Genomic DNA, 17,879 nt, shown 5'->3' with positions numbered 1-17,879 from the left:
ATACTGGACCACACTATATCCCCATTACGATGCCTTTTCCACGACTTTCCCCAGTTGGGCCGCGATTCGAGGAAACTGGCTGCACTCTGTATGCTGTTGGCTGTGCGCTGCGTCTTGATGAACTGGCTCCAGCCTACAGCACCCACGTATACTCTATATGGCTCAGGGCAGTTACCTGGGCATCAGAAACTGAGGAGGCCTGGGGTGTGTTGCAACATCCACACTCGAGACCAAGGGATATCTGGCGGAGGTTTCGCAGCTACATGTCCACCATGAACCTGGACTCGGACACTGAATCCTCCATCCCCGCCCTTTCCTCTCCTGTCACCACCCTGTGAGAAGTGACTCTTTAATCCTACATTTGTGATATCACCTGGACCCTGACCCATTAATGTGTATGAAATGTCCACTGTGCACTGATATTGTATTCATTGTGCAAGATTGTATCTTGCTGTCACATCGTGTGCGTCTCTTGCTGTTTGTGCGTTGTCAAGTCAAATAAATAAAGGTTTAAAAAAAAAGAAACTTTAAACCTTTGCTTAAATCACTACTTTTCAAAACCTTAAAAACAATATGAACCGTTATGGCCCTTTTAAATGAGGTAGTGCATTATTAGATGGATGGGAATGAAGAATGGCTCTTACACCAAATAAAAAGACCGACTCAGGAAGTTGGCAATCTTTTCTGTTTTACTCTCAATTATCTAAAACAGGGAGTACAACGGACATCAACAGATGTCGTACAGCATAATCTCAAAGCATTTCATAAACAAATACACTTTTATACTAAAAAAGTGTCATCTGTGACGTCATACCACGTGGCAAACTAAGAAAACCTACTTTGAATTGTGATAGGACTAAGGGGAACATCTAGGCATACTTTCTGTAGGGGATTGGATTATGATTGGATCTCTACAGTCAGGTGGACAACTATGCCCACCCCTAGTGCAAGTCATCTTCATAGTCATCAAATACACAACGTCTCATTGGCTCTCAAACTATTGGGCTCTTTGCTGCGTGGCCTTCTACAATTGGTTGGCACGCTTGTACCCTTCTAGAATATTCCACATGCTAGCATGCAAGCTGGTACCCCAGGTGTCAGTGGGTGGACTTGACCATGTTTCCCAACCGAATTAGCCTCACATCCATCATCACTCATGCCTTCGGCCATTTGAATTGTCTTTGAACTCGGCCTTGCAAAGTATCACTGCTCCTGAGAATAGAAGGGAGTGTGAGCACGCTCTTATCTCCAAGTCTCAGTGCTGCTTGGCCAATTTCTATTTTCGTCTAACCCAGGTGACAGGAGACCGTGTTTTAGCTCCTTTTTAATAATAAATGAATAAAACTTGGCATTCATGGTGTCTTTTCTTTGCACCTTAACAGGGGCTTGTCTTGCTACTCATGTCTTCTGTATCTTTTGGAAATAGATAACCATTTCTTGGCTGCTTCAACTCTTGACACTGGACCAGACAGTCTTCTCGATACTGCCTCGATCTTCTGCTGGTTTTTTCTGCTGCACCACACTTCCAGCCCTTCTCTTCATGGGGTCTTGGCTTGCTAAAAGGTGACATTGAATATCCAAATTCTATATAATGGTGGCCTTTATGGTTACTTAGTCTACTTGCGTTACAGCATCTGTACAGTTATAAAAAATGACTTGCATTTTCTTCAATGCTCTTTACACGTGCAATCTTTATTTCGCCCTTTAAAGTTTACTTGATTCTTTACTTCGTCATCAAATTCTATGCGCACTACACATCCTCTCCTTTGGTCACTCATCTCAGTGCGTCACCCTTGCTTCATGTGACCTCACCAATCTTCTCTTTCACTCCCCCTTATCCATCTACAGGGAGCTCCCCTAGGAGACTGTCAGCTTTCCGAGGATACATCAAATAAGGTTTTCTCAATGGATACCATGTCTCGAAGGCGTTCCATGTTATAGTTATCACTTTGGGTGTGGCACATGTCGCAATTGCCGGTTCCCAACATATAGGCACAATGGGGGCGAGACTTCCAGTAGAGGCATTTGGCTCCTCCTCTACACTCGCCCCTCTGGTTGATTTATCAACCACTCCTCCATCAGTCTTCACATATAGAAATCCTCTCTTGAAGAAGTGCTTCTTTGGAGCCCATATTTACATCACTCGTTTCAAAGGTCCTGCTGATTTTACATGGTCATCAGTGCTCCAGGTCATGCGGCTGCACTGTCCATTCGGGTTACAGTAAATCCATCATCCCACATTCTTCTTGTGGTTCCTTGGATACAAGAACTTTGTTCCCTCAGGTGGTAAAATACTGCCTCTATGTTTTTTCTGATTTCTTCATCTGTCAGCTCCTTGGGTCCAAATTCTGTCTCACTATCAAAAATAACCATCATTCATACTGCCCTTTTTGCCGTCTTTTTACACTGTGTGATTATTACCCTGACCATACAGAATCCAAACATGATCATCACCAATAGTGCTCCAAGAAACTTGTAGATGTTCGCCATCCATTGTGGAACGCATGAAAAGATTGATGCAAACCAGCTGTCATCTGCAATGTCTTCTACTTCATCTTCCATTTTGTTGTACAAGTTCGCCAGCAATGTTATGACCTCAGTCAAGATCCAATTCTCGTCATCATGAGAAGGTATGAACATGCAACATTATTGCCTGATTTTGGCACAAACACCTCCATCCATTGCTGTAATCATATCAAGGACATATCTATTCTGAAGAGTCATCAGCCTTATGGCTCTTAATTCTTCCTTGATTGTGTTGCATCCCTTTGTGGTAGTGTTAATTGTCTGCAGGAGCTGCCATCTGGTTATCTGTAACCATTTGGCATTCGCCATCGTCTGTATCCCTGGCATAAAGATAGTCATAAATATTGCTGAAGTCTGACTGAACAACCTGTGTTCATACGGAATGGCATCAAAAGCTTCTATTGACTTAGCTGAAAAGTAATTCTCCCTTATTGTCTGATTGATAAATCCAAACAATCTCTTCTTTCTCATATGAGCATCTGCTTTCGGAAACTCTCCAATGTTCAGGTCACTTTTTGGAATCACTAAGGCTGGAACATGAATGAGTGCATTAAGAGAAATCTCTGGCTGCCTCTAACTCCGCCCCTTCAACTACGGGTTGTGTGGTACAAATACAGCTGCGCCTGTGCATTCGCGCACTGCGGAAGTACTAGAAAGTACTGTCTGCTGTCTGCTATTCCTGTTCTCTGTTGAGCCCGGGCGCTTTTGACGCTACTCTGCAAGACTGCTAGATCGTGCAAGGACCAATCTGCAGGAGGAACAATTTCACTGCGACACCGGCGGGCTAGTGCAGATTTAAGAGAAATCTCTGGCTGCCTCTAACTCCGCCCCTTCAACTACGGGTTGTGTGGTACAAATACAGCTGCGCCTGCGCATTCGCGCGTGCTCCGTGGAAGTACTAGAAAGTACTGTTTGCTGTCTGCTGTTCCCGTTCTCTGTTCAGCCCGGGCGCTTTTGACGCTACTCTGCAAGACTGCTACATCGTGCAAGGACCAATCTGCAGGAGGAACCATTTCACTGCGACACTGCCGGGCTAGTGCAGCTTTAAGAGAAGTAAGGAACTGATTGTTCACTAAATAGTGAACACTGAAAGACATTGAAAGACTTGAAAGACTTTGTCACGTGTCATGTGTCACTATACTCTAATTTTAGCTAGCTCCTCACACAGTGTCCTTTGTTTGTGTTTGTAGATCTCTGGCTGCCTCTATCTCTGCCCCTTCAACTACGGGTTGCGTGGTACAAATACAGCTGCGCCTGCGCATTCACGTGCGCACCGCGGAAGTACTAGAAAGTACTGTTTGCTGTTCGCGGTGCACGCGCAAAGCGTGGGCGTTGCATTTATAGAGCTTAAAGTCTGGGTAAAAAACTCTGCTAACACCTCACGTATGTTTTATTCCTACCAACCACTTCTGTGAGTTCTTTGAGGAAAGTCATAATCTACGAGGCGCTTAAAGTCTCCCCTCGCTAATCATGAGACATATTTATACACTAAGAACTGGAATGCCTTTGCTTCCAAATGTTTGGAGGGCAGTACGTACGAGAGATAACACTGATATATCTGAATCTAACAATGCTGCGCCCGCTTGTTCCACCCCAAAAATAGACCCGGGGAGTCGAAAGCGAGGTAGCAAAAAGGATTCTGCTGGCAATTCCTCTGACATCCGCTCCTTCTATTTCCCTACTGCTCCAGCTGCTGCCTGTACTGCTTCTCAAACACCTATACCCATTGTTAATACAACAAATGGTCAGACAGATAACAGCGGTGCGAGTGTGGCAGATTTGGTGACACTACCGCAAGATGTAGAGGATGTGAGAGAAATTACAGGATGTGATATCTCAGTATCAGACAGTACTGTTCTCAGGGGTGAATCAAGACCACATACTAGCGTTGTCATGGGTAATTGTTCATCATCTTTATCTATCTCTTATAATGCTGTGCCCGTGACAATTGACTTAGCAAATTCCCAGAATGAAATATCCAATCATGTTTTGGCAGAAAAATGATCTTTCTTACCTTTCTAACATCTCTGAAATTACCCGACAGAATCAATGTGTCTCGTCTTCCTCATTTATAAATCCTACTCCACGTAGGCAAGTTGAATCACAACTCCACCCAATGCATGAAGGTGTGTCCAAAGCAGTTATAATATTTTTTGAAGCAATGCAAACAACCATGAACATTCTGATCAAATTATTTGATACTTTGAATGACAAGATAAAAGTTCAAACTGACCTACTCAATTCAGTGGTATCTTGGCAAACTAAACATGATGTTGTACCCATGTTACAAGATGCAGCGACTACCACTGAGTTCAGTAGGAAAAAACATACTAAAATGGTTGACTCTGCCACATCACCTGAAATTATCACGAATGCTCAATCATGCTTTGTATCTAATTTATGTACTCCTGTGCTACCATGCTTTCCAAATACCATTGTTGATTTGGTTGTTAATGTTCCAACCGACCCAGTCATACCGGAAAAACAGGGGAAAAAGATCCCTTCAAACCTAGTGGACAATGAAATCTATACTATCTTCTAAAAAAAAGACAACTCCACAAAGCAAACAGGCTCTAAAAAGGTATCTAACTTAGCGATCAAAAAAACAAAAAAAACATTAAGAGCACCAAACAATCAATGACTGCCGCTTCCAAGCAATTCTTTAAACAACTCAATGTACCAAATTCAAGCACCCAATTAGCCTCTTCGGCTGTTGCAAAAAAATATCAACTCTTAGCGCAAGCTCACAAACAACATCCGAATGCTGCTTTCATCTCCAAACAAAAAGCAATCCCTTATGAACCACTTGACGAATTGATTAAGGCAGTGGATTTGCATGCAAAATTGCACAAAGAAACACCATCAAAAACAGTCAGTATCTCTTCGACATCTCAACAGTTAGGTCACCTGGCTAATGACTTAAAAGAAAGTATAGCCGCATGTCGAGAAGAGATTAGGAAAGCAATGGATGCTTATATGACCCAATGTTCAGCCCAAAGAAATCTCACCACTTCTATAACTACAGGCAAACCATCTAGGTCTTTAACACCTGGTGAACACCAATGCAACAGTGTTCAATCAAGTAAGTGTGACTCCAGAAATCACACTAACATGTCCCCAGAAATAATCAAACCTCCATGCCAGGTGTGCATACTGTTCAGAATGCCACACTATCCAATCATAAGAATAGTTACGAGGCAGAAATAGGTAATGGTAAAAGCACTTTTGCCAGCAAAAAGTAATGCTGAAACAGGCAAACATCCATCGATATTAGTAAAGCAAAACATGTCAACTTCTCAAGAGAAAGCACAATTCAAGTCAAACTATCATAATCTAGGCTCATTACTCTTGTGTTGTCGCCCCAAACCACACCCTCAATATACACTAAACCGTCAAAGCATTTTGGAAATATTTTCTGATATAGATTCCTTGAATGACATCATCAGCTCTGATATAGAACAAGTTGAATTTATAGCCTCAAATCAACGAGGCACTGTTAGACTTTGGTTTCGATCCAGAGTGATTAAAAATCTCGTATGGCAAGCTAAGGAAGTACTATTTTCAATGGGTTTCCTTGTTATGCGCGAACATCAAGAGGAAACCTTGCCAAATTCATTTGTAAAAGAAGGGCTAAAAAAAGAATGTTATGTGGTGCTTTGACGATGTTAATCAAGCTGCCGATTGTGATACAAATCACAAATGTCAATGTCATTGTAATGTAACTAAAAGTTACCTGGAGGAAAAGGATGTGAAAATTGCAATATCCCTTATTTCCTGGAATACATGTGGTTTTAGCCATTTACTCGGAAATAAGGCTGACGCACTTTCGGATTATGATATTATTATGTTACAGAAACGTGGATCACAAATACCATTCTATGGGACAATCATGAAGTTCATGCCACGTTAGCCCTTAAAAGTCTTGGTGGCCGTCCTATGTGTGGCCTTCTAAAACATATTCATCATGCACAAATTCTCTCCAAATTATTAATCTCAATTAACTATTGTGTCTACTAATTCCATCTTCTATGCTCTAATTAACCTTTACTGGAACCCTCTAAGAATTGAAGATTCAGAGTTCATTACTAATGTGTCAATTACACCCAAAATAGCCCATATCATCTTAGCGGGTGATTTAAATCTTCAATGTTTAGCAAAACTGAAAGATGTCGAACAAAATCGGAGAATTCTATGGAACCATCTTATGAAATCAAGAGGCTTCATTATGATGAATGGGTTGGGCTCCAAGGATCATCCCCCTCAAAACACATGGTCGCAAAGAGGTTTTTGTGGTATCATCGACTACATTTACATTAGTGGTTCACTTACCGTATATCCATCCGAATTTAAAATTGAACAAACCAGGAATAGTGACCATAATATGCTCTGCTTGTAATGGTTAACTTCCCATTGACAATCATTGACTACTAAAACAAATTGGGGTCATTCTATAATGACAAATAATAGTGTCAATAGAGTACGCTGGACAACAGATACCATCACTCAGTTTGGCATAATGCTGGAAACAGCTTTTGACAGTACTCACAGAACTGTGGCCCCCAGTTCCGTCTATTATGACATCTTGCAAAAAATGAGTCTAGCAGATAACAAGCGTAAACAATATAAGCCTCGTAACCATGTGTTCAATCCAAAAATTAAGGAAAGGAAAAGGCTCTTCAGAAAAGAAATGCGGCAGGCTAAGCTTTTACCATCATGTATTCGATATCCAAAGCTTAAGTTACTCAAAATAAACTATAAAAACTGGATTCGACACCACAAAGCACAAATGTTACAAACTGACGGAGAACAAATGCTCAAACTTATAAAAGATAAGAATACTTCACGCATCTGGAAAGTTATAAATGAATCAACTTCATCCCAACAACATTGCATACAAACTCAACAAGTATCAGAATCTATCTGGGTGGAATATTTTCAGAAAATTCTTGATTCACCCAATCAAATTGATCACGTTCCCGTCCAAGCTAAGGTATCTCCATTCCATCTCAACATAGATAAAACAGATATATTATATTACATTCAAACCATTAGCACTTCAAGAGCACCAGGGCCCGATGGTCTGTCTAACTACATATTCAAACAAAATCCTGATCTGTGGTCGAACATTCTATTCTCCATTTTTCAGCAAATTAACCACTCTCAAACCATCCCTTGCTCTTGGAAACACTCCATCATAGTCCCTCTTTATAAAAAAGGCAACCGAGAGAAACCAGACAGTTACAGGCCCATTACGTTGCTTGATGCGCCGGGTAAAATATACACCAGAATTGTTTTGAAAGAATTGAACATCTGGTTGAACACAGTAAATATGTGTGACCCATTCCAAACTAGGTTTGTGTCAGGCCTCGGCACGACACCAAACATGATAGTCCTTAGTATGCTGAGAGAAAAATATGCTAATCGCAACCAAAATCTTTATATGGCATTTGTTGATTTCCGTGGTGCTTTTGACTCTGTTGACCGAAGCCTGTTATTCTCCAAACTGAAAAGGTATGGTTGTCCAGACTCATTACAACGTATAACAGAAGAAGTGCATTCCAACACAACAGTTCAAATCAGACTATCCACAGAAGGACTGTTATCCAAAAGAATAAAATCAGAAAGAGGCGTCAAACAAGGCTGTATTTTAGCCTCAACGCTTTTTTAATCTGTTCTTATTAGATCTGGGAACTGAATTTGAAGACACAGAAAGTGACGCACCTAAATAAGGTACTCAAAAAGTTAGATGGATTCTCTATGCAGATGACTTAGTACTTGTATCACAAACCCCTAGAGGTCTTCAGAACTTGCTTCAGTGCCTAGAGAACTACAGCAGAGTGAATAATTTGGTAATGAACTCATAAAAAACTCAGGTGGTTATCTGTCAAAAGAATAAAACTAAGAAAAATACTAAACGCTGTAAATGGTTACTAAACAAGCAAAAGCTCTGTGTAGTTAACACATATAAATATCTAGGCCTACACTTTTCTGGCAGTTCTCAGCCTATGTTGCAATCTTCCATCCTAAAAGCCAAAATTCAATCACTAGCCTCTCAAGCTTCCATTATAATACAAACATATGGGAAATTTACAACAAATCATGTACTGCTATTCTACAAGCAAAAGGTAATTCCCATAATATCGTTTGGTGCCGATTCCCAATCACCTCAAACAAAGAAATATTGGAACAGATATGAAGGCTTATTTTGGAAATCAGTCTTTAAACTTCCGAATTGCAAGCCGACAGCTTTGTTGAGACTAGAAATGGGCTCCTGTTCAATCTACTGCCATGTCATATGGAAGATGTGCTGTTTCTTCAGGAAGTGTCTGGTAGTTGCATCTCAGAAAAATGTGCTGAACACTATTGCATACTATCTTCTAACGTCCTCTGACAAATTTCCAAAAGTCTGGTTCCAATGTGTACTTAATTCACTCACTGAAGCAAACATATCTGTACAAATGTTATTTTTAAATCCAACAAAAGCCAAGAAAACACTATTTTTATACGACTGGACCTTGACCCAAGATATGTGTAAAAAACTAGTTGATTTCTCCTCCACAATTTTTCCTCCAAAAAAATTGGGCACAATGGTAAAATATCTCTAAAAATGCCCTTCAAATTTTGTGCGAACTCAAATGTTAAGAACGCGCCTAAATCTTCACCCTACCTATGAAATTCTGGCTAGACGGGATAATGAACTAAAGCAAAGTAAATGGTGTCGTTTTTGCGAGAACAACAAACCTACTGAGTCCCTCATGCACTTAATAGTGTGCTGTCCAGCATTGGAAACACTACGGCAAGCGTATTTCAAAAATTTGTTACAGCTTTACTGTTCTCACTCTGATGAAGAAATTTGGGGGTTGTTGATTAACAGTGAACGTCCAGCAATACATATTGCGTTAGTTAAATTCATATCTGCTATTCTTTATTAATGTGAATGCTAAAAGCATAAAGAGTGGCAACCTTTTCTCTCTACTTTTTTTCTCTCTTTTTTAGCTCTGAAAAATTGTGAATCTATTTTTAAAATGATGTATTGTAATGTAATGATTTATTCAAGATTTCCTATGTCTGTTTGTGTACCAAATATTTGAAAGGTTGAATTTCAGCCAAACAAATAAAAAAGAAAAAAGAAAAAAAAAATATGGAGCATGCTCCCCTCCCCCCAATGTTTGGGTAGCTTCATGTATGCTCTGGATATACAGGCCCAATAATGGTCCATTAACACTACTGTTCCAACCTTCATGCCGGGTGCATCAAAAATGTGGTCACACTGTTGACTCATTCCAATTTTCCTTGTAGCATTGTTTCTGAAACACAGGGATTCACTAGCTAGAGGTAAATTCTGCAACGGTCCTCCTTTATCATCGACCCACATCAGCAACTTCACAATTTTCAGCCAATGATGATTGCATTCATTTTCTTCAGTATCTATAACTGGTTCATAACATCCTGTCAGTGCTGATGCTGTACACACAATCAGGCATTCAGCCCATCCTTCTGGAGTCAGCATTGTTCATTTGATTTGCAGCTGACCTCTTTCTTTACATCTCTGTATTTCTTTGTGATTCTTTCCTTGACAATTTAGCATCTTGTTTTCTTCTTTTCTGGATCCTGCCTCGTTTGTTCCAGGCTGTTAATATCTTATCACTAGATTACTTGTTTCTGTCTTCTCTCTTGTCTTTAAATCTTGCACATAGTTGCCTTCTATCAGTGATGTCTTTTCAGTCACCCACATCAAGGATGCTGATCGACCCTGAAACTGTCCTCTTGTCTGGCGGAGTGCAAGGTGCGTCAGGTAATTCGCTTTTTGTACTTCTACCTCTATAGCTATAAATATCTTTGAGGTTCCCATAACATAAGGTATGAGAGCACAAACATAGCAACTCTCTTTGGAAGTCCTCTCTCCCACCTTTGTCATGTGCTTATACCACATGTTATTACCCAAGTGTGGTGTACTGTCTAAATATGTGTTTATCCCCTTATCCTCTTCCTCTGTGCTCCTCCTGTGTCTCCCTTGTACAAAGTAAGTGTTTGCATAATAGTCAAGAAGTCAGAAGTATATTTTTCTGTATATTGATGCAATCATTAATGTATACTAGTGTACTGTTGTAACCTTTCTGTACACTAAGCAAAAGCGCCCAGATACCTCTGGGTTTGGCGTGCTATACAAGCAAATAAAACAAACAAACAAACAAGCACATCAGAAAGAGTTCTCTATTCAGGGAGAACCATAGAAACATTTGTCATAGCAATTGGCAACTCTACACAAGTTACTGGAGTGGGGAAAATCAAAGGGACTTCTGCTTTGCTTGGACCAATAAAGTAAAGAGTATTGACCACGAGAACCATGAGAGCAAAGATAAATGCTGAGCATGCATATATTATACACCAGCACATCACCCCACACTATTTACGACTTTCTGGAGGTCGTTGAGCTCGTTCTTTTTCCAAAACGCTACCATTCTCAATATTTCTCATTTTGTCTGTAAACTACTTTATAGAAGGAAAAACCCTTTTTAATCAGGCAATTCTGTTAAATCAGGTAGCTGCAGGATCTCCTCGACTATTGCCACAAGCAACCTCCTAATCACAGTGCCATTTTTAGGATCATGCGCAAAAGTAAGTATGTCAACATTGCGCCCAACAAGAGCAGGATAAGCTCTGAGAATAAATATGAAAACAGCAAGCAGGAGCCTATGGGCATTGTCGTTAGTCAAAACCATAGACTCAACCAAACAGGTACGTTATGAAGAATGAGTCAAAATACTGCTCAATCTTCCAATTCCTAATCAAATGTTGTCATTTAGGCATACTCATAACATACCAACAACTTTCTAAAGTCCTTTTTCAAAAGATTCCTGTGGCCCAAGAACTGAGTTTGCACTCCTGCTATAATATCTATAAAGAATGTCCGGGGAGAACCACAGTCCAAATGCACAATTGCATTTATTTAATCAGCAACCTTATTGTCCTTCTTCCTTGTCATCGATCAGGTCTGCACACGCTGAAATTCTTCTTCTTGTCTTGCTTCTGAATAGATCATTAGGGGTACGACGGTCTCACCAGTATAGAGTTTGACCCCGTTAAAATGGATCCAGGCACGCCTTCCTTGGACTTTTACTGCTGAGGGAGTAACCTTCTCAATAAAGAATGGCCAATTAAACCTGGGCTCATGCCACTTTCTAGTGAAATTTCTTACTAGGGCAGAGTCACCACCGAATAATGCTGGTACTGGTAATAGTTCTTCTGCAGGTCTGGTTGCTGAATGGTTTTCATCTGTGCTCTCAGACCGAGCTCCCGGGGACATGATTTGATCTGAAATAACAGAGATACTAGCGGTCAGACATGTCAAATAAGCACATAACTCATTTCCTAACATTTCTGCAGTCTTCTGGGCATCACTTCTGCTCCTCAATGGAGGAGACAATGTATTCTAATTCGCCTCTGTGTCACTAGCTTGTGGGGTGTGAGGGGGTGGTCCGACCCAGGCTGATTCCCTAATGCTTAAAAGGCTAGGTAATATAGCCATCCCTTCAATAGTTTCAATTTGAACTTGGCAATCCTCTCCTTGTGAAACACTTGTGTATAGGCGCGTTACAAATACCATATCATATCATATCATATCATATCCTTAAGAAGACTGTTGAGTCTCTCACATAGTCCATTTGCTTGCGGTTGATAAGTAAAAGAAAACGTGTGCTTAATATTCAATAAAAGACGAATCTGTTCATATACTTCATTAACAAAATGGGGCCATTATCGGATATCAGCACCTCACATACTCCCCATCTTGGAAAGATTTTCTCATACTAAAAACTTCACAGTGCAAGTGGAATCAGGGTGTGTGCACGGACCCGCTTGAATCCACCTGGAGAAGGGACACACCACCACTACCATATACCTATATCCATTGGATGCTTGCAGCATATCAACATCGTCAATATGTAAATGCTGAAAAGGACCATTCAGTTGAGTAATCACTCCTCTAATTGTTCACAGTGTATGCCCAGTGGTAAACTTTTGACATACAATGCAGTTTACTACATAAAATGCAACGTGTTCTAACAGGTTTGATATGAACAGGTCCTCTGGAATTGTTGCAGGAAGAATTTCCCTAGTCGCATGCGCAGGATAGAGCAGCTGTTCAAGCGCTACCCTCAACAATGCTACTGGCATCACCGGCTTCCCAATGCTGTTCCATCGACATAGTCCTCTGTGGGGGATAAAGAGTACCCACTTAATTTCCATAATTCTTGCTCTTCCTGTGGTGCACTGCTTTGAATTTCCATCAACTGTGTTCTGGATAAATGATTAAACCCTTGATTTACTATCATAATCGTGACTACTTTCTCCTTAACATCTGGAGTATCAAAATGTGACCTATCTGGGGAATATGGAACCCTTTTGGCTTCTTCTTCTGCGGGTTCATTTCTGTTTAAGATAAAGTCAGTTTGCTTAGTATGTGCTGCACATTTAACTATCGCTATGGCTACTGGGAGTTGTAGTGCCTTAATAAGTCTTTCCAATAATGCTGCATGTTGCACTGGCGTGCCATCCGCTCAGAGGTAGCCCCTCCTTTTCCAACATGCTAGCGCTTCGTGCACGGTTGACGTCACATAGGCGGAGTCACTGTACACCATCACTTCCTGTTCTGCATGACCCATACGAAAATAAGTGCAACCAATTCTGCCGTTACCGCTGAAAAGTGAGACGGTAGTCTTGCACTTGTTACAACTTCAAATTCATCATTTTCTCTATGTCTCACTGCAACTGAGCCAGAATGTCTTTCTCCACTCGTCTGATCAATTTTCAAAGAACCCCTAAATAAAGAGAATCTCCCCTCCAGACAGCGCGTTTTCCTTTACATGTGGCATTTCACCATAGAACTCATAATTTGCACTGTCTTGCACATGCTCACCCTCTGCCACGGGCTCAGCTACAAATGTGGCAAGGTTCACTATTTTACACCTGACTATTTTATCGCTGGATTCGATATGACCACCTCATATGCTGAAGCTCTCGGAGACGACAATGTACCCTTAGGCTTTTCCAAAATGGCAAACAAAGCATGTGCCACAAAAAGCGTCATAGAACAACCCATTAACTGGCCATACTGGTAGACTCTTCAATTGCGAACGCGGCTGTTGCTACGAATGTTTGCAAGGAAAGTGTCCTTTCATAACTGGATCTAGAACCCCACTAAAATATGCCAGAGATGAATACCCTAATGTAGTTGTGTAAGCACTGATGTCATGACTGTCCCATTTGTCTTTGAAAACACGAAAAACTCCTCGGCATAATTGGGAATTCCTAAAACAGGAGCTGTACAAATTGCTTTCTTCAACTCTTCAAACCCTTCCTCCATTTCCTCAGTCCATTCTATTTTTTCCTATTCACCTCTGCTTTCTTTAGAGCCTGCAAAAGGGGTCTTGTGTACAAACTAGTATCAAACACCCATGCTCTAACATAGTTGCATAGTCCCAAAAGCTGTTGCATCTGTTTTACTGTGAGCGGTTTTCTGTTTTCATGATCGCCTCAGCTCTTTCAGGTTTAATTCTCTTACCCTCGTGTGAGATCAACTGGCCTATATACAACACCTCCTCTTGACAATATTGTAACTTCTCTTTGTCTACCTTGTATCACTTGTCTGCCAGCATAGTCATTAACTGAATCGAGTCTTGCCTGCACTCATCTTCTGTCATGCTACAAATCAAAGTGTCATCTACGTACTGTATCACAACGCTCTTCAAATCAATATTGCCCAGGTCCATTTGGAGCACCCTATTAAAGATTGACAGGGACTCACAGTACCCTTGGGGCAAACAAGTACTTTTCAGGTGGCCATGGTTTTGGCGAAACATACATTAAGTCAAGTCTTGTGAGTTCTTGTGCAACGGGATTGAGAAAAACACATTTTTCAAGTCAATCACTGTGAAACATCATGCTTCTACTGGGATGCTGCATAATATCGTCGGCGGATTAGGAAATAAAGGAAACTCTGCCTCTACAATCTGGTTAATTGGTCTCATATATTGAATACATTGTCACAACCCCCCCCCACCCCTTTGATGTTTTGATTGGATACACTGCGGTATTGCACGATGATTCTGATGGTACTAGGATACCTTGTTCCATCAGTGCTGAAATAGTCTTAAAAATACCTTTGTCCACCTCTTGAGACAAGGGGTACTGTTGTGCTCGAGGTAAAATTGCTACTGGCTTCAGCTTTATCTTAACCTCCCCGACCCCATTCAATAGGCCTACGTCATAGGGGCCTGTATTCCATAAAGCACTTGGCACTTTTTCCAAGTCTTTGTCAAAAAACGCTGGTGGCAGCTGCATTATCGCCATTCGTTGTGGTATCTCTCTTTTCTCTATTCTGATCCAATATGTAATGCTTATCTCAAATATCAATTCATCATCTGATGGGTTATCTCTAAACATGTCATTGTCAGTGACGTCAGTCAGTCTACACCCTTTCCTAATGGCAATCACTGTTCTCCAGCGCCTGCCTTCATCATCTGTTCCTCCGAGCCTGGCCATTTACCCTCGCACTACGGCTGCATCTAATTCTAGGGGAATAGTCTGTCCCCCCTCTACGTCCATAGGTATCTGTGGCCTAAATAGAAATTCATTAGGTATCCTCATAAACCAGGTAGCTACGTTAACAGAATGCTCACCCCATAAAGAAAAACTTCAGGCTCTATTGACACTCCCTGCAGAGCCATGTTCTCGGTAAATGCCAATATAAATGTGCCCACATTCATATAATGTATCCTTGGAGTGGAGCACACTATGCCTTCATCAGTGAAAGAAATGGTCATGTTAAGTTTCGTCATTAAATCTCGTCCCAAAATGTTAACTGGTGTCTTTTGTGAATACAACAATGGAACACACATGTCACACTCTCCTATGGATACAGGTAATTCATCAGTAAAAGGAACTCGACTCGTAGCTCCAGAGAATCCCTGAGCATTCGTGGCAATTCCGACATTGGGTATTTTCCCTCACGTATATATGAGCGAGTTGCACCAGTGTCTACTAAAAAAGAAAAATATTTGCCTCCTATCGTCCCATCAGCCCTTGGTTCCTCTTGGGGGTCTGGTGTCACTGATAGTACTGAACACATCAAGTTGCCCTGTGAGCTGTCCTATTGCGGATACATACATATCCCTGTGCCTGTGAAAGGACTTCTTCCCATCACAGTGGCACCCCCTATTCTAGGTGTCAATAATTGTCCTGTGTTTGTGTTCTGTTGTATCTGCATGGGTGCGTTCTGCAACTGCCCTTGCAGTGGATTCAATGGTGCTTACTGTAATTGCTGTGCCTGTTGTATCTGCAATGATTGTGCCTGATACACTGTCTGATCTTGGTGAACCCGTCCCTAGCTTATGAGCTATATGCTGAAGGATAAGCTGTCCCCCCTCTTGAAAATTGCCCATTCTGTACATACCCTTGGCTTCTACATGCACACGCAATGTGCCCTGTCATCCCACATGTCCAACATATAGGAGGAGCCCTTCTGACTAGTCTCCCTTGATTGAATCCTGCTTGCACATTTTGGCTTCCATTCTGCACATTTTGAAACAAACCTTGATTATTCTGAAAACCACCCCTTCCTCTATAGCCCATTCCTCTGCCTCGCGGCACAAACCCATTTCCTCCTTGGTCACTCAGGCACTGATTATTCGCCTGCGATATTCCCACTGCTTGCGGTATTCTCAGTCCTTCTCCGCTTGTCAATACCACCCATTCTATGGCGTACTTTGACAATTTCTTCTGAAGTAACTTGGCCTCACATTTTCTAGCAGCTTCCCTCTTTCTGTTTTTCTCCTGTAACAGCCGACAGTGATGGACTATAGTCAACTGTGTTTCTGGTAATGGCTTTGCTTCCATTCCCACTAGTTTCTTGAGTTGCCACTGTACCTGTTCAAGCAACCCCTGATATAAAAAGTGGTAAAATACTGCCACTGTTTTCCCTGCGGTTCTCGACTTTCAAGAGAACAGCGATCATGAATGCTCTGAATGTAAGCAAGCAGATCTTCGTCTTCTTTCATCCTACTTGCCATAATTGCACCCATGTCTGATGTGTCAGCATACTGCACCCTGAGAGCTCTCCAGATATATGCTCTACAATTGTTAAATGGCGCTCCATCGTGCACTATGTTTTGTGCTGTAACACTTGAATAGCCTGCTCTCATCCAAATGTCATCAGCTCTTTCCCCAGGAATGACTGCTAGGATACCCTCAATGTCCCCTATTTCTAAGGTATTTCCCCGTGTCATGTCTTCTAACTCATAGATCCATTTTCCTGCACCCGCCGTTAAACTGGGGAGTTTACATCTTAAATTATCCTTATCCATCTGTGGCCATGGAATATATTGTGGTCTTGCTCCTCTTTTTTCCAATAAAGGGGACTGCTTGGACCCCAACCCACAATCAGCTCCCATCGTCTACCTATCCATTGTAAGGACAATGGTTCCTGATTGCTTTCTACCTGGCAATGACCTTAATCTGTTTACATATGGTGGTGACTCTCCCTTCTCGCTATACAATCGTCCTTTGGGACGCTCTGGATATGCCATGGGAGCTGGCGTCCTATCTTTAGGCTGCTCTAGATCAGTCCATCTTACTTCCTTGTCTGTCTGCAGGCATCCCTCGGGGGCACAAATGTGCTTCCTCCCTCGTCCCCATGGAAATGTTCTCTCTCTTCCTCTGACATATCTAGCCCCCAGCTGGTATGACTCTTGTCCCCTTCATCCTTATTCAAGGTCAATCTAAGGACAATGCTCTGTGCTCAAGACTGAATGGGTTTCTCTCTCTGCTTTGTGATTGGAGGATCAAGGATTGATCTACCTTCCCTTGAGTCTTGATAAGCCTTATCGATCCTATCTCCGATGCTCCCTATATCAAAATTCTCTTCCAGGGATACCCTAGATGGCCCTGGAATTGCATCATTTAATGGAAAAAAACTCCCCTATATTGCCCCATTGTATTACTGGACTCGGTTCCATTAGCTCTTTTTGAATGCAATCAATATCGCACTCATGCTGTCTCCTTTTTCGTTCCAATTCTTTGTCTAATTCTCTTCGTTTTCCGCCTCCAATCTAACTCTTACCTCTTCTTGTCTTTTCTCCTCTCTTCTTTCTTCCGCTTTTGGTCCTTCCGCTTCGCCTTCGTCTCTGCATCTTTTTATCCCTTCATTTCTGTGCTTCCTCCTCTTCTCTCTTCCTTTCTTGCCTACCCCGTGCTTCCATTGCTATCTGTCTAGTATCATACTTTATTTGCTCTTCTGCCCTTTCTTCCTTCTTTTGCTGCTCTTCCTGATACATCTGTTCTCGCCGTTGTCTACT

Source organism: Ambystoma mexicanum, chromosome 6q, assembly GCF_040938575.1.
Source record: "Ambystoma mexicanum isolate Mex_15411 chromosome 6q, UKY_AmexF1_1, whole genome shotgun sequence".
Taxonomy (NCBI): domain Eukaryota; kingdom Metazoa; phylum Chordata; class Amphibia; order Caudata; family Ambystomatidae; genus Ambystoma; species Ambystoma mexicanum.
Note: the sequence above shows the minus strand (reverse complement) of the source record.